Source organism: Neophocaena asiaeorientalis, unplaced genomic scaffold (genome assembly GCF_003031525.2).
Source record: "Neophocaena asiaeorientalis asiaeorientalis breed wild unplaced genomic scaffold, Neophocaena_asiaeorientalis_V1.1 scaffold202, whole genome shotgun sequence".
NCBI classification, from domain to species: Eukaryota; Metazoa; Chordata; class Mammalia; order Artiodactyla; family Phocoenidae; genus Neophocaena; species Neophocaena asiaeorientalis.
The window spans coordinates 3,050,070-3,068,919 of record NW_020172627.1 but is presented as its reverse complement, the minus strand read 5'-3'; the positions used below and the strand labels follow the sequence as shown (position 1 = coordinate 3,068,919).

At 41.8% G+C, this 18,850-nt stretch overlaps 2 pseudogenes; both read left to right on the top strand.

Moving 5' to 3' along the window:
* Positions 1-1,387: 1,387 nt before the first annotated feature.
* On the top strand, positions 1,388-6,489 carry LOC112395732 (riboflavin kinase pseudogene; annotated as a pseudogene).
* On the top strand, positions 6,487-6,948 carry LOC112395751 (riboflavin kinase pseudogene; annotated as a pseudogene).
* The last annotated feature ends 11,902 nt before the right edge of the window (positions 6,949-18,850 follow it).

Sequence of the window (18,850 nt, the reverse complement as noted above, 5' to 3'; positions counted from 1 at the left end):
TAGGAGCTAGCATCACTCACCTTGAGACATTGATTTATAACCTAAAAGGGCTGAGCTCTAGAATAGACTCTAGGTAGAGACAAGAACAGTATTCAATGGTTGCTCTTATTAGATAGCTCAGGTATGGCTGACTTTAAATAAACATTGTACCCATTAAGATGCAACCCTGGAAAGGTCTTGGCAGTGAACTGTTGCCATATCTATCTAGCCTGTATTTAGAGAAGCTGTTTTCACCCCATAGTGGTTTATGCTGTGTTGGAAATCTCTAGGAGCTGCACTATTTCCTCATCTCTTTCTGGCCCTCCTGATGATTGAGGCTAGTGCCCCTCCCTAATCCAGTCATCCAGAGCATGGGATGTGGCTTCTTGGAAGAAGAGAGGGAAGGACCTGAGAAGGACTAAATGGGTCCCGGCCACAGGCAGAGAATATGCCAAGAGAGCTGGGGATGGGTAGGGTATTGCTAGGCGGTCTGTGGGAGACCAGTGGAAAATAGCAATCCGTGGGGCCCAGGCTATGGTTGCTACCAATGGGGTCAAAAGGCTCCTAATGGTGATTGAGAACAGGGAAGAGGGAAGAAGAGACTGGTAGTCGCAATGTGGGCAAAGTGCTGGTTCAATGGTAACACTAACCAATGTGTACCAAATGTCTGTTATATGGTAAGTATCTTAGGAACACTATCATTTCTGATCTTCCCCACAAGCTTATGAAATAGGATTGATCACATTTTTATGGTGAAAATAATTGAGGCTCAAAGATGTTAAGTAATTTGCCTGAGATCACAGAATCATTAAATCTTGGGGCCGAGATTCAAAACCAGATTTCTCAGACTTAAAAGCCCTTCCTCTCCTCATTCTAGCTTATTTCCTCCCAAGAAGAAGAAAGACATGGGGAAAAAAAAGGTCATTACCTGTGTGACTTGGCAGGGCAGTGTGTTGGGGCTGGAGCCAGGAGGAAGAGGAAGCTGGGACTAGGTGTGGCAGAGGCAGGCAAGATCAAGCCAGTGTCATTTCCAAGGGGAAATCTGTTCCAGTAGTTGGGCAATAGCAGAAGCTTCCAGTAAATGCAGGTGAAATAGGAAGGTAATGACGTTTTTATTCAATCTGATCTGTCTGGCACTTTGCTGGAAGTTTAGGGAAGAGTCTAACCTCTTGAGAAGAGGTCTGGTCAGGACTGGGCAGGGCATCAGTGCTTCCACCTGGACTTCTGGGCAGAGCTGGTGGGTTTAAGCCTCCAGATACTTGGGCTTCGGTGTGCCTACAGCTTTGTGGAGAAAGTCAGTGACTGACATAGGTTCAGAGGTAACCAACTGCCCCATGATTCCAAGTTGCATGTTACATTTCACCCCATTTGAGGATCCGGTTCTAAATGGAATTTTGGGCCATTAGAAATGAGGACTGAGAATCTGCAAGGTCAGGAGGTTGGTTGTAAGGTCAGTGATGTGGTTGTCAATATGCATGAAGATGAAGGTGAGCAGTTTCCCCAGACATCAAGCCAGACAGTTGATAGACAGCAGATCCCAAGAAAGGGGAGCCAGGAGGCAAAGCATCAGCTCTCCAGATACCCACTGTCAGACTGTGATGTGAATCCCCAGGACATGGCCCTTTACTAGGAAAGGTCATTACCTGTGTGACTTGGCAGGGCAGTGTGTACCACAAACTAATGACTCTGGGGCTCTGTCCAGTGTAGTTCGGCCTGCACAGGGTTAAAAAGTAAATTGAAATGCCCTGGGTGGGGCCAGTGTTCTCCAGTTCTCCACAGTTCCCACCAATCTCATCTGACATCTGGACAGCTTCATTCATGTGTCCACTCCTCTGTAGATCTTCGAGAACCATTGCAGGGAGTCCCGCCAGCCTTGCCTTTTGTTTTATGTAGATGCACTGGTCCACCTTCAGACTTTTCTGCTGCAGGACTGACAGTGAAGTGAGAGCTGGCTCCACCTTCCCTGCCTCCCCTCTGCAAGCATCTTCCCCAGGACAGGACACAGAAATGCCCCCAGCAGCCCCCCTCGCCCACATCCTGCTCAGTCTGGAAAAGGAGACCAGGGAGGAAGGAAGGAGAACATTTATTGAGAAATGTTAGCAAGACAAAGGTTGGAAGGGGGCAGCGAAGACCAAGGGAGAAAGAACGGCTTTCTCCTGGAAGTTCAAATGCAATGTTGATGTGTCAAGGTGCTTTTACACATGTATTTCCCAGGTTCTTGGGTTTTTAATCATAAGGTTTTTCTTGACCTGTTGAGTAAGGAAGGCTGATGGAATAGCCCAAAGAGTGATGCTTCATGTACCATATTCTTCAAGGAGCTGGTAGTGGGGGTGCCTTTGACAGATGTGTTCTGGGATCTCCAGAGGAGGGGGAACTGCAGGTTTAGGGAAACACAAAGAGTTGAGCAGAGTTGAATGAGTCAGAACTGAGAAGGTGATTGTTCTTCATTGTCCAGCCTGCTCCATCCCACAAGCTAGCACGTGTGGCTATTGGGATTGAGAAGTGTGGCGGGTCCAAAGGGAGATGTACTGTGAGTGAGTGTAAAATACACACCAGACTTCAGAGACCCACAATAAAAAGAAAAGTGTTACCTATCTCATTAATAAGTTTTAGGTATGTTACGAGTTGGAATGATAACATTTTTGACATATTAGGTTAAATAAATTGTATTATTAAATCATTTTACCAGTTGTTTAGTTTTTTTTTTAATGTGGCTACTAGAAAATTTTAAATTACATATGTGGCTTGTATTACATTTCTGCTGGATAATGCTGGTCTAGGCTTTTCTTAAAGTTCCAGGAGCAAAATACAGGAACACACAATCTCACAGACACAGATACAACACACAACCACACACACACACAGCCACACACACACTCTGTTGAGGGTTCCAGGCAACTCCAGCAGTTGGAAGATAAGTCTGCTGAGCTTTTCTCTTGAAACTGTGATCAATTCTCGAAAATAATGCAGACCGCTCCTCGGCCCTTGGCGACCCCCTGCTATGGATCAGTCTTCCTTTTTTGCTCTTGTCGTCAGCCCCTCCACTCCTGCCATCTTTGCCTCCACCATACTCCACCTCAAACCCAGCTTAGGCTGTTTCCCACTTTTTAAAATGCCACCATAGATTCAGGGTGTGAGATGTGCTGGAGGGAAAAAAAAGTACTTACCCTTTGGGAATAAGAAGTCATTTTTCCCAGACTTTGGAAATTAACATAATGGGGCTTTTCTGCATTCCAGCTGCAGCATTGGATCTGGCAGGTTGGCTGTTCTCTGACATAATGCAAATCATAACTCAGTGGTCATTTCCATGTGTAAAAAGTTCAGCAGTATTGTTGGAACAATCATCATAAATCAGGAACAACTTTCTTTAGGGAATCTATTGCCACTTGATTTAGTATTTCCTGGCAACTTGCCTATCATGGAATGAAGCCATGATTGCTTCCTACACAAAATGTTATCTGCAAAACATCCCACCAGAAACCTATAGAAAGAACACTGACCAGCTTGCAAGTTTTGATAATCTGTGACTGCTTTTTATATTGAGAATAAATTTGACAATGGGACTCATTGTTAAACTGGACAATATATTCCATGGAACAGCTTCCAAATTAAAATGGGGTTTATATGGCGTTTTACATACCATTTGTTCCAAAGGAAAGAAAATCGGACTCTTTCAGTTCCAGGAAGAAAATTCAGCAAAACATATATACTGTGAAATAAGAGAAATTATCCTCAGCAACTTTCGTGCTAACATGTTCAGTTATTATGAAAACAGGGAAATGTGAATCAGCTGTAGAGAGTAGGTGAGCATGACAGTCTCACGTCCAAAATGTCCCAGAGCTTCTTTTAGACGAGCACTGTGAGGATGTGCAGTTCGTCACATGTAAAGGAGGAATTTACCCAGGAAGTACTAGGAGGAAAGGCTGGGAGACTCCCTCCAATGCCCTGTAGTAGTTTTGCCGGGGGCAGTGCGCTGTGGGGGAGGGGCGGTGGGGGGAGTTAGGGACTCAGTAGTTGGAAATCGCGCTGTCAGTTCACAAACCCATGGTGGCTCTAACCCCCAGATGACACCTGTTGTGGACGATAAGCCCAGGTCAAGAACACGAGTGACCCTTGGCCAGCACTCAGCAAAGAACAAGGACACTTCCAGAAAACACCTGACACCCTCCAAAACTTAGCAAAAACACTGAGCAGAGATGAAGAGCTCCGTGCGGGGCCACCTCTGCTGGTTCACTCCTGAGCTGCCTAGCTCCCCAGGCCACTGAATCAGCAAAGCAAAACTTGAGTATTTAGTAAATCTAAACCTATATTTTCTTCCTTTCCCTTCCCTTGGGTCGGAACAATTCAGACTGGGATCTCAGTTCCTGGTCCTGGACAAATATTGTGCTCCCTTTGTAATGATGAGCACACAGAGAAAAATTGCCAGGCAAATGAAAAGATAGCAGAGTTCAACAGAAGGGACCACTCTGAGGAATCAGAGAAAATATTTTTCTATGAAATATAGTTTCTACAAGAGACGCGGGAAGCACTCCTGATTTGTGTTTCCAAAAAGCTTCAAAAGGACATTTCTTCTATGAAATTTGAGCAGGGAACCATAAAGAGAAAAACAAACAGGTAATGGAAGCCAGCATGGAGATTTAAAAAAAAAAAAGTTCATTTCAGATTGAAATGGAGGAAGTGAACAGCAAAATGGATCCTGCAGCAAACAGGCTTGATGGAGCAAAAGTCAACTTTTACATCACAAAACTCAGAGAAAAAAGACAAAGAGATAAAAAGAATGGGAGAATATATAAAAAGCATGGACAAGAGACATGTTTAATATGTAAACACTAGGAATTTCAGAAAAAGAACCAATAAAAATGGAGCCATTATTAAAAAACAATTTGGGAGAAGTTTTCCTGAGCTAGAGAAAGTCTTGTTTTCTGAAAATCAGACAAAAATAATGAAAAAAAATTAATGCCTAGACTTAATTTTGATAATTTATTTTAATTTCAAGAATAAAAACAGATTCAGTGAGTATCCATGCAGATAAAGCTTGCCTCCCACTTCTCCTTTGCAACATGAAGAAGACAGAATTGTCTACAGAATTATGAGGAAAAAGGGATTGTGACCTAAATGGGATTGTCAGTTAAAATGTGTGTTGACAAGAAGTAAAAACAAATTCTTCATATTACATAAGGAATAATCAATTGACATTGCTCTATTTTTGATAATGAAAATTAGAGAAAATAGATATCAGTACATTTTAATTTAATGTCATTACTAATAGGATAAAAATAGTAGATATGACTTCCAAAATCACGGGAAAAGTCAAGTTAAAAAAGATAACTGTAGTCTGTAAAAAGGTATAACTGATTCACTTTGCTGTACAGCAGACACTAACACAACATTGTAAAGCAACTATACTCCAATAAACATTTTTAAAAAAGGTCCATTAAAAAGAACCATAAAACAACAAAACCCATAAAACCATGTTTTATAGTAGACATAAAACTAAACATATAAATCTTGTTAATAAAATGATCAGGATAAACTCTCACTTTGAATCACAGACTTTTATATTGGGTTAAAACTAAATATTGTATCAGTGTACCCAGTCAATCCCAAAATAATAAAAATAAGGCAATGGGCAAAGACATAAGAAGATGAATCCAGACAAAAGCAGGGCAAGAGACTTCCGCAGTTGCCGGCGTTCCGGAGCCCAGACGCAGCCTCTGAGTCACTCGGCACCTTTTGTTCGGTCAGCGGCGTGAGGGTCTCGCCGCGTCGCGTGTCGTCCGCGCCGCTCTGCCCGTGTACGCCGGTGCGCTCGCCCGGCCGGCCGGCCTGCGGAGCTCCCGCCCGTGTCCCCCGGCTGGTCCGGGGGGTCCGGGCACTGGCTCGACTAAGGCTCCGCCAGACGCGCGGGCTGGACCGCAGCCCGCACCCCGCACCCCGAGCGGACGGGGTCATGAGGCGCCTGCCGTACTTCTGCCGCGGCCAGGTGGTGCTGGACTTCGGTCGCGGCTCCAAGCAGCTGGGCATTCCTACAGCTAACTTTCCTGAACAAGTAGTAGATAATCTTCCAGCTGACGTATCCACTGGCATATATTATGGTTGGGCCAGTGTTGGAAGTGGAGACGTCCATAAGATGGTGGTGAGCATAGGTAGGATGGAACCCATACTGCAAGAATACGAAAAAGTCCATGGAAACTCATATCATGCATGCTTTCAAAGAGGACTTCTACGGGGAAATTCTCAATGTGGCCATCGTTGGCTACCTCAGACCAGAAATGAACTTTGATTCTTTAGAGTCACTTATTTCAGCAATTCAAGGTGATATTGAGGAAGCTTAAGAAACGACTAGATTTACCAGAACATTTGAAACTCAGAGAAGACAATTTCTTCCAGGTTCCTAAAAGTAAAATAATGGCCACTGATGGAAAAGCATCTTATTTATTCATTCACTGTTTTCTAATATTTTATGCGGCTCTGCCTGACGCGCGGACTGGACCGCAGCCCGCACCCTGAACGGACGGCGTCATGAGGCACCTGCTGTACTTCTGCCGCGGCCAGGTGGTGCGGTTCGGTCGCGGCCCCAAGCACCTGGGCATCCCTACAGATAACTTTCCTGAACAAGTAGTAAATAATCTTCCGGCTGATGCATCCACTGGCGTATATCATGGTTGGGCCAGTGATGGAAGTGTAGACGTCCATAAGATGGTGGTGAGCATAGGATGGAACCCATACTACAAGAATACAAAAAAGTCCGTGGAAGCTCATATCATGGATACTTTCAAAGAGGACTTCTATGGGGAAATTCTTGCTACCTCAGACCAGAAAAGAACTGATTCTTTAGAGTCACTTATTTCAGCAATTCAAGGTGATATTGAGGAAGCTAAGAAACGACTAGATTTACCAGAACATTTGAAACTCAAAGAAGACAATTTCTTCCAGGTTCCTAAAAGCAAAATAACGAATGGCCACTGATGGAAAAGCATCTTATTTATTCATTCACTGTTTTCTAATATTTTACTGCTCATAACTACAGTCTGATCTTGGTTATACTTTAAAAATCAAACATTTTCCTACAGCTGTGAATTAAACAGTACAATGTAGTTACCATATTATGTTCCAACTGTTCAATTAAACCCATCGTATTACAGTACTAAAAAGGTTCATTTAAAATTTTTTCTTTTTTATGTAATATGTTGATTAAAATGGACCACTGGAAAGGTCTTAAGTGTTTTATAATGGAAATGAAATATATATAAATACGGGTAACAGGCAAGTCACTAGTTTGAGATGAGAACTATAATTCTCATGGTAAAATTCTAGCATGCATGTACCTGCATAGCATGCTCTGCTAATCAGAAGGCTTATAAAAGTAACTATATTAAGCAGAGGGTTGACAGTTTATTACAAACCTAAGGGGAAAAATCCAGACTTGGTATTTTTTGTATTTTGTACATTTATATATTATTATAGACATGAAGACTTGTGAAATTTCATTTTAATTAGTCATTTCCTTTAAGGGCTCAAATCACTGTACTGTGTTCCATCTTTGTTACAGCTGCCTCAGTTTTAATTGGTCTACAGTCTGTGCCTATTATTTTTTTGTTTTTCTTTTAAAACAGTAAAACGAGCGTTTTTCGAATCTCTAGATCTCATTTTTGTGTTGTATAACACTTCTCTCTTTTTAAGAGTAGCTATTCTTCAACATTTTTCTTAACCTTTGTTTCCTGTATACAATTGTCAGTGTCAGTTTTTCCATTTAGAATATCCAACTCTACATTTACAAAATGTAGAGTTTCATCTGCGTCTGTATCTGCCATCCCATCCCTTCACTATATGAACAGTGATTAAGCGCATATCTCTTGCATTTTAGGAAAAACACCCAAAACTTCATCTGTAGTTTCCTCAAAGTTTAAACGAACACCTGTCAGTTCATTTATATATACCAGTTTCTTAAACAACACAAAATATTTGTTCCCCACCCCCCACCCCCACCCCGGGAAACTATTTAAGAGCCAACTAAACTATGAAATACAAAGTTATTTGTTTTTAATGTGATTATATGTTCCTGGGCAAATGCAAACAGTTGTAGTCGTGTGTGCACAATGTAATTTAAGGCTAAGGAGTGCTATCTAGAAGGTAATTTTAAAGATAACTCATTATAAAACCATTTTCCCCTAATCTGCATAAATGAGAGAACTAATTTTAACAAAACTGTTTATATAATATTTAGAAAAACATCTAAAGCTAATGTTGGAGAAGGGGGAAGCAGGAATAAATTCAGATGGATTTTTACTTTGACTTTTTGGTGTATGAATTTATGGCAAACAATGTAGTATGTGTCTTTTTCATTTCTTCTTTATAGAAATACTTAGAAAATGTAATTTAATGTTAGAAATCCTATACTTGAAAGAAGCCTCAATTATCAGTGGTTCTATGAAACAAAGTGAAAAACAAACGTGGAAAACGTAAAAAAGATTTGTGTTTGAGTAGCTTGCGACTGATTGTGTCCTCTTTAAGTGTGAAAATTCTTTGATATTGTCATCTTACATTTTGTTAAATAACTATTGCTTTTGAAAAACCTTTAGTGTGTGGTTTAGGAGTTAGTTAATAGTGTCTACATTTTTTTGAGTTTTATATTAAGTATTTATATATTAGAAGAAATTGCAGTAGGGCCATTTTTGCTTAGTCACTGTTTTCAGGCCTTGAAATAAATCTTGACCAAGTGATGTTTCTTCTTAAAAAAGAAGGCAAGAGTGGAACATGAATAGGAGACAAGGTGGAACCCAAGGCTGGCACAGTCAATATGATAAATAGTGTTAATTTATTCCACTAAAAGAAAAAAATCCTCAATGAAGATATAACAGGTTGTACTCTTCTATGCTGAATGTAAAAACATTAAATGTAGTAAACAAAAGTTTCTAGCAACACAACAAGAGGAAGGGAAGTGCTGTTGTAGTAGGTGATGTTGACACACTCTGTTGGGACAAATCTAGTGGACAAAAATGAGTAAGTGTGTAGAGGGTTCAAACAATGTAACTTATTTGTGTCCCTAAAATGGAGAAGGTACAACTTTTCAAAATATACTTAGAACATTTCTACAATTTCATCACAAAGAATATCTTAGTAGATTCTAGCAATTAAAATTCCACCAGTGGACCACCAGTCCACGAGTTTTTGGTTGTGTTGTAGACCACTCAGTGCTTTTGACAGATCCCCATGATGATGGTTATTGTCATCATAAAATATTCACTGAGAGCCTGTGATGAGCACATCCCCCTGCATCTGCCATAGACAGGCGGTCAGGAGATTCCATAGCCATGCATTAAAAAGGAAAAGAAGAGGGCTTCCCTGGTGGCGCAGTGGTTGAGAGTCTGCCTGCCGATGCAGGGGACACGGGTTTGTGCCCCGGTCCGGGAGGATCCCACATGCCGCGGAGCGGCTGGGCCCGTGAGCCATGGCCGCTGAGCCTGCGCGTCCGGAGCCTGTGTTCCGCAACGGGAGAGGCCACAACAGTGAGAGGCCCGTGTACCGCAAAAAAAAGAAGAGAAACTAGGCTTTGATCCATTATGAATGACTCCCAAGCTCTGATTCTTCATCTAGATGGCAACTGTTGACCCCTCGGTCAATGATGGAATTAAAATCTAGTTAGTGTCCATGGAGAAAACAGATTCCATTTCCAACATGAGGACAGCGACCTTTTACTCATTCTCTCCCCTGCCTTGGATTTCAGACTTACAGACTTAAAAGGACTGCTGTCGTGGAACGAGAATAACTCACTCTAGAAGGGCTGTGTTTTGGTAAAAGCGATTTTTATTATGGAGCCTAAGGTGCTCTGGAAATATAAGCAGTGTAACTTGGGAAGGCATGTCTCATTTTGAGAAACATTGCAGGAGCACATGTGATCCTTTATAGAGTGATTATAAAGTGATTCTTCACTGCACAAACTAACTCAAGGGACCTTAAATACTGAACACTCTTAGTGTGTTGCAAGCTAGATTAGGGTTCCACATGACTTTTCTGGAATGCATTTATTGCAGAAGGTACAGCCAATGTGCCCCTAGGAAGGAAAATCATTGAAGCTCTCCATGGTCATCTGGAGTGTAAAATGAAGAGACCATGTGTGGTCTGGACAGGAGTGATCTGTGCCTAAAACTAAGTCACCTTGTGCAAGGTGAGTAGATTGATTTTAGTAAGTAGATAATTAAGAAAAAGCATGGGCATGTGCTCCAACGTGCTGTGTGGGCTCCATTCTAACCACCGACTCGGCAGTGAATGTGTTTTTAAGGAGATGAACTCCCTGGTATCTTCATCCAGGTGAGTTGAAAGTGATCAAGAAGAAAAGCTCCCCAGGGTCCCTGAGGTTGCCAGAGCCCTGCTTGCTCTGTCCTGGGTCACCCTGCGTGTCAGGGAACAGAGTTGAGATCATATACTCTCTGAGAAGTGCACGCCTATTTACATACATACACAATCTCCTTGAGAGCTCCTTTGAATTCAGACACATCAGTTATTTGCAACTGCATGATTTCATTCCACACAGTGGTGATATTTTTTTCTCCAAATATGGACTCCTGAGGTGGTAATAAATAATGCAGTCTGGGCGTAGGAAATGGAGTATCCTTCCCCCAGGGTTATTCCAGGGAAGGAGGGACGGAAGTGGGCCTTGCTATTTCAGGAAAGCGGGTGGAGGTTGGATTGGAGGGCTGGTAGCTGGGCGGCAGCTGTCCTAAATCTTGTGGCTTTAACAGAGGGGAGCTGCCAGATTTACATTGTTCAAACACTTAACTAAATTAGCTATGAAAAGAAGGATGGGAGGAGCCCCGCTTAGTGGGGGAATTCAGGTCTTCTGGCTTCACACACTTTACGCACACGCACACGCGCACACACACGCACACACACACACACACACACACTGATTTTCCCCAAGAGTCTGCCAGGGGGTACTGGAGAGAAATTGTGTGCCCCTTATAGCAAGATTAACACGACAAAAACAGTGAAAATGCCTGCTTTAGAAAGCTGTGCCTGGAGCATCTGGTCAGGGTTGCAGGGCTCTGGGCCTACACGCTGGGCTGAGAGTCTAAGTTAGACCCTGGATCAGCAGACTGAGGACTAGTCTAGGGCAGTGGATCCAAAAAATAAGGATGAGAACCCAGAGGCTTCAGTTCTGAGGACAGGAAACACTGGATGAAGGCAAGTGGTGTAGGTCTGGCTCTCTGAGTCCCTTTGAAATCATCTCTGCTCTACTGGATTTTCAGTTTAGCGATTGTTGGTTAGGGGACAGTTGCATCTAAGAATGTTAAATATTGGCTCTTTGTCAAGTTGGTGTTTTCGCTAGTGGATGGCCACAGTGCTCTGTCATTGAGTTTATCCTCTTTAACATTCGATCAGTGAGTTGAGTGACACCATGGAAGACATTTATCTAACATTCTAATAACTTAAAACATGAAAGCATATACAATGGAAAACAGAATCATGATTTGAAATAAATTTGAAAAATGGCAAATTGAGCCAAGACCAACAAGGTGAAGCTTCTTAGGAGTACACGGAAGATTCTAAAATTCGATTCCAGAAATCCATTTCATAAGCGTAATATAGAAGAACTGTAGCTGGGCAGATGCAGCATCTAAGGAGACACTCTGTGACTTCACTTTAGCACATAGTGGGTCATGGGGAGCCAGGACTGTCCTGTGGCAAAGAAAGAAACAGCCCAGGCAGCGATGGCAGACCCTGATCTGGCTCAGCTCCAAGAACCCTGAAGACCCATGGACAAGCCAGGAACTGACACCTTCTCACAGGAGGAATTTGTAAAGGAGCCTGGGTTATTCATCCTGGAAAAGACCTCTCTAAGACATGGTCTCCATCTCTGAAGACTCTCATGGAGGACTGGAAGCAACTGCTCAGACAGACCTGGAGGGCAGAAGTCACAGGAAGGAACACTTGGGTTTAAAATGCAAAGATATTCTAATGACTCAAGGTCCAAAAAGCGGGTGCCTGCTTTGTAAAGCGAGTACTGAATATCTGAGCAGAGGAAAGAAGGCCTATGCCATCGCTAAGACACCTCTGGCACCATGATTCTCTGGAGTCTATGTGGATATAGGCTAGTCCTCTTTAAGAAGCAAAATCCACTCCTTCCCCTGGATAATGACACGAAACACCTTTAATCAATGGGGCTTCTCAAAGTGACCTTTGGGAGGCTGAACTGCATCTTCCCTAAGTGGAGATAAGGAGTTCACTCTTTCAGCCCAGAGGAATCCTCCAGGCTGAGGAGACCCAGCTGAGACTACGGCATGTTCTGGGCCTGGCCTGACCTTCCCGGGCCTCCAGGCCGAGGTTCGGCTCCTTGGGGAACCCACCGACTGAGCTGCCGTGCAGCGACTAAGGCTCATACACCAGAAGATTAGCCTCACTGTGTGTTGCCATCACTGGACTATGGCCAGACTGATGCTCTTCCTGTTCCCATTCTGGGGGATGGCAAGGGAACTGGGGTTGGGGGAGCCTTTGATAAAGCTGCACAGGTCCCAGGAACCATCACAGAACCCTGGTCTGGAATTTTATTCCTAAATTGGCAGAAGAGTTTCCAGATGGCCTCTGCTCTACTCAGTCCAGGTCCCACTTCTGTCTGTGCTTGCTGGGTTGACCCTGGACAAGTTATTTGTCCTGTCAGATCTCAGTGTCCTCATCTGTAAAAAACAGTGGTTAACTTGGTGATTGTCGTGAGGTTTAAAAATATAAGCGTGTACGCCGTACACCATAGAACAGTCTACAGCCCATGTACCATGGGCACATTTTGAGGCCCCAGGTTATTAATTGTTGCTGTTCTCATTATTTTAGGTAATTGCATGCGCCTATTTTATTTTCTATGTTGCCAGTTCTCTGAAGGTAGGACTTTAGGTCTTATAAATTTTTCTATAACTCGGAACTAGTTCCAAATTTGGCATATAACAGTTGCCAAGGAATATTTATTCCACAAATAAGTAGCTCATATTTTAATATAATGTAACGTTAATTAGAGAAAGACCATCAACAGAATGAAATAGGTAATTTGAGGTAATAATAAAAATAATGAGCAATTATTAATTGCTTCCTTTGGGCCGGACACTTTACATGCAGTCAAGTGCAGCACTGAATCCTCACGATAATTCTCAGAGGAAGAAACTACTAACTCCACTTTAAAGATGGAAATACTGAGGTTCAGAGTTTAGATGACTTGCCTAGAAGCCCATAGTCTGGACCTGACCCCCCCAGGGGTGTCTCACACCACAGCCTGTGCTCTCCGTCACCAGGTGACCAGACATGGGAGCTGATCCCGTTTCATCCACAGTAACTGTATGCAGTGGGACTGGCCCCACATCCCCCAAGCTGCTTCCAGATCTGATGGCAGCGCCACATTTAGCCCTTACATGGAGCTCCGGAGAAGCCGTGTTCCTTAGCCCAGATTCTAATCAATAACCTCACACTTTCTGTACACATCCTTGCTGAGTGTGACTGCATGGGGAGCATCTGTTCTGGAGATGGGCCACCCCCGACGGGCTCCTCTGCTTCCTGTCCTCTTAGGGGCACACAAACAGGGACAGACCCAGCTGCATGAGTCTTGACAATCATCATCATCATCATTATCCCTTTGCTGTCAAGAATATTCTGAAAGTAAATGTGAAGGTCCTCCTCCCAAGTGAAACTCCTTGTACATTTCTGCGGTGTCACTTCAATGCATGTACTATGCCTCATTTATTGTAACCTCTCCCAGAAATACATAAAGTGAAAATTAGATTAACTGGGAAGACCTCTTAAATACCAGTTAATTTGGATGTGTTTGCTGGACTTGAGTTAACGTGACTAATTAAATATAGAGTTACATTTAAGTTACCCACTGAAGATGGGTGTTGTCCTCATAAATATCAACAGGTTCATTTACTTCTACTTGCTGTGAAGCCACAGAATTCAAAACCAGAACTACTTGTGTGATTTGTTGCATATACTGCACTGCCATGATCTTACTGAATGTATTTTTTAATATCCTTTTTATATGTGTTCCATTTCAGTTAAGTGGTCTGGAAGGAACCAGGACCAAAAAAAAAAAAAAAGATGAAAACTTCTCCCCCAGAAAATGTGTTTACAAAATATTCTTCTTTGATGTTTCAGTAACAGAATAATTTTGCACGTAGAGCTCCCAATTTACATTTTCTTCTTTCTATTTTTATACAAAGCCTTTTTTTTTCCCTTCAGAGCAACAGATAAACTGAGACATATTTGTTAAGGTGGTAGACAGATGAAAGGGATGAGCACGAAGTCTAGAGCAGGGGGTGGCAAACTTATTTATAAGAGGCTGTAACATTTTCAGTTTTGCAGACCATATGGAACTACTCAAGTCTGCCATTGCAGTGTGAGAGCAGCCATAGATGATACATCTAAATAAGTGTGTTGGGTCCCAACACAACTTTATTTACAAAAACAAGCAGCAAGCAGATCGGATCTTCCAGCATAGTTTGCCGACCCCTACTCTAGACAGTCAAACACCTCAGTTCAAGCCTTGTCTCCATCACCTATCAGTTCTGACTGTAGGCTGTGAACCTCAGTTTCCGCATCCGTAAAATGGGTATGCAGCACATATTTCAGAGAGTTAGAGGTTAGGTGAAATGTAGCACTTCTGAAGCACTAATTAAATGTGTGCCTCTAAAATAAAAAAGGAGAGGATCATCCACACTGTCAATGAGGTCAGTGCAAGAATTTTTTTGTTGGATGTGAGACTGAATTAGAAATAATTCCTGCCCTGTGGCTGTTCTTTGGTCTTTTGACTTCAGCTTACTTGACAGAATTAAAGAAGAAATAATTGCATGGGATTTATTTATTGACTGCAAAAATAATGTTAAAAATATTTTCTTCTGTGTTGCTCAGTAAGGCCACAATGATGATCTGGCCAAAGCAAGTTCTCCGACAATCTTGCTTTACCCTGAAGGGTTTTTATGTTTTTACTTCATGGGTAATATCAATCACCTTATTTTCCCATTTTTCCATGGCCATCAGGAATCTCGAAATGAAACCTGTTGTTCAATTTTCAAAATCTAACAGTTCGAACTTTATAATAGTAATAAAACTAAAAATAAGAAAATTTTATTGAGCACCTAATATGTGGCAGTGTTCTAGGCACCGGGTTATGGTGAGCCTCGAGACTCACACGTTTCCAATCTCTTGGAGCTTTCCTCTTATTGGGGAGCTAAATAATAAACATGGTAGCACAAATATTAAATAATTTTCAGGGTGATAGAGTGGTGTGATGAAAATAAAGCATCCTGACATGGTAGAGAGTGATGGATGGAGGGGTGCATTTTAGAAGTGATTGAGGAAGTCTTCCAAGGAGCCGTGTGAAAGGCTGGCAGGGAGGAGCACAAGATCCTGTGTGGGGAACACAAGTAGCGGGTTGGGACCCAGCAAGAAGGCCAGAGGGGTTTGAGCAGAGCAGGCAGGAGACTGGAGCCGAGCAGAGGGTGCGCCAAGGCTTTCCCTGGTGGGTCGTTTCAGTGTTATAAGAAGCCACGGGGAAGCTTCCAGCCGGGGAGCCCAGAAGCCTGGATGTTCACCACACCGCACACCTGCCTCACCATTAAAATGTCATTTCTCCCCCTCCCTGCCATTCCTCTGAAGCTGCTGCACCTTTTGGAGTTACCAGTGCTCTTCTAGTAGCAAATTTAGTAGATGCCCCCATCAGTTTACTTAAAATATTACATACAATAGCATTCACTCGTTTTGGTGTCAAGTGCTAGGTGTGTTGAGTTCATGGGGTCCTGTAACCAGCCCCGCAGGCAAGCAGAGCTCCTGTTAATCCCCTATCTTACAATTCCAGAAGCATTGACACAATTGCCCATTTTCTCTCCTGATCTCTTCCTGCTGTGAACTCTTGGTGTCTTTTAGCCTTTTTCTTAAAAATTGGGTTTCTCAGAGTTTCATCCTCAGTCCCTTTCTCCTCTCACTCTGTATTTTTTCCCTAGGGTTGCCCACCCATCCCTGGCTTCAGCTGCCGGCCCTCCCCTTCTGGATGCCTGCAGGGACCATGGGAGCCCTCACTCCCTGGAGTCTGCTCAGATGACAATTCTTGGTACTTTTCCTGACTCCTACTTAAAATTGCCTCTGCTATCCCAGCTTCCCCAGCATTTCCTATCTCAGTTTCTCCTGTATGCCATTTCATAACCTTTATCACACCCTATCATACAATGTACTGATTCATTTGCTTCTTGTCTGTATTCCCACTAAGGGTAAGCTCCAGGAGGGTAGGGGATTTTACCCGTGTTGTTAGATTTTCAGCATCTAAAACCATGCTTGGTATATAATAAGGGTTTAATAGTTTAATAACTACTTGTTGGGTGATGGAATAATATTGATGATCTGGTGCTTATTTGGACATCTTACTCTAATGCTCCCAGTTCCTCAAAGGCAACTGCTCAGCACTATTCTCAAGTCCAGCTTCCCTTTGGGGATGAGAAGGAGCTGAGTTCCATGGTATAGATGAGGGTTCTGAAGCCGGGGCCACTCTGGGGATAGGGATATCAGTGGGCGCCTTTGGTCTCTTGCCTCCTCTTGCCTGGGCCCACTTGTCTCAAATGTCTAAAAAGATCCAGTGTCTTCCAGAAAGGGGGCCCACCTATCTCAATGGTCCTGGACACAGGAGAAGTCCCCTTAACACATTATTTTCCCTAGGATGTCATGGGATATGACAGCTATCATGAGTAAAGATTAATAGTCAAGACCGCTGCACTCATGGTTAGAAGAATGCCTAACACACAGTAGTCATTCAATAAATATTTGTCGAATAAATGAATACATGCTTAGCAATTTTAGCTATTTCCAGTGTAAAACTAACTCATCCTTTACTGTGATCTGGTTAATCAGTTCCTTCCTCTGGGACTGAGAAGAACTGATAAGGTGGTTCTAGTCATCCACTCTTCCTGTCGAGGGCTCTGGTTTCTCAGAGGGGCTCAGTATGGTTTCCATTTCCCTCTGAGTATAACTAGGGCACTGAGGGGTAGACATGGCTGCTTTTAAATGATATTTAATTAAATTGAATGTAATTTATAAAATTTTTCCCCAGCTTTTTTCAGGTATGATTGAAAAAATTGTATATATTTAGGTTATTAATGTGACTTTTTTAAAGGTGGACAACCTGATGCTGTAATGTATATATACATTGTGAAATGATTACCACAGTCAAGTTAATGAACATGTCCATTACCTCACATAGTTACCATTTTGGGGGGGGGTGTAGTGAGAACACACTTAAGATTTACTCTCAGCAAATTTCAAGTATGCAAACGAAAATAGAACAAACTATACTTACACTCCTGAATGCCCATTGAGGTGCCTGGACCACTGACCAGAGCTCCATATGTAGAATGAAGCCAAGAGAGCAAACTGACTCAGACAAGCATATCTGAAGGAAGAAGTCTTTACTTTTTTTTTCCCAATTCATTTTAATTGTGGTAAAATGTACATAACATAAAGTTCACTATATTCACTGTTTTTAAGTGTATAGTTCAGTGGCACTAAGTACATTCACATTGTTCTACAACCATCAAATCTACAACCATTTTTCATCTTTCCAAACTAAAAATCTGTACCCATTAAAGACTAACATCCCATTTCTCCCTTTCCCCAGCCCTAGCAACCTCCATTCTACTTTATTACTCTATGAATTTGACTACTCTGTGTACCTCATATGAGTAGAATCATACAGGATTTGTCATTTTGTAATTGGCTTATTCCACTTGGCATAATGTTTTCAAGGTTCATCCAAATTGTAGCATGTATCAGAATTTTCTTCCTTTTTAAGGCTGAATCTGAATAATATTCCATTATTCGATATATATATATTGATATATATCACAGCCATATCTATATCTACATATATAAATATGTAGATAGATAGCTATTTGTGTCTTAAATCTATGTATATTGCTGGATCATGTGATAATTCTATTTTTAATTTTTTGAGGAACTGCCTATTTTCCACAGTGGTTATAACATTTTACATTCCTACCAACAGTGCACAAAGGGTTCCAATTTCTGCTCATCCCCACCAACACTTGTTGTTTTTAAAATTAATTATTAAAAAAATTTTTTATTGGAGTATAGTTGATTCACAATGCTGTTAGTGTTTGCTGTACAGCAAAGTGAATCAGTTATACATGTACATATATCCACTGTTTTTTGATTCTTTTCACATATAGGTCATTGCAGAGTATTGAGTAGAGTTCCCTGTGCTATACAGTAGGACCATATTAGTTATCTTTTATATATAGTAGTGCAACACTTGTTATTTTCTGTTTTTTTTTTTTTTTTTTTTTGGTGGTGTCCAACCTAATGTTGTGAGGTGGTATCTTACTGTAGTTTTGATTTGCATTTATCTGATTATTAGTGATGTTGAGCATCTTTTCATGTTCTTGTTGACCATCTGTTGTATATCTTCTTTGGAGAAATGTCTATTCAAGTGTTTACCCAATTTTTTAATCAGGTTGTTTTTGTTATTGTTGAGTTGTAAGAGTTCTTTATGTATTCTGCATATTGATTCCTTATCAGATATATGATTTGCGAATATTTTCTCCCATTCTGTGGGTAGCCTTTTTACTCAACTGACAGTGTTTTTTCACACACACAATTTTTTTTATGAAGTCTAATTTTCCTGTTTTTTTTCTTTTGTTGACTGTGCTTTTAGTGTCATATCCAAAAAATAATTGCCAAATCCAATATCGTGAAGCTTTGTCCTGTGTGTTCTTCTAAGAGTTTTACAGCTGTAGGTATTACATGTAGATCATGGATCTACTGTGAGTTTATTTTTGTATATGGTGTTAGGTAAGGGTCCAGCTCCATTTTTTTTTTTTTTGCATGTGGA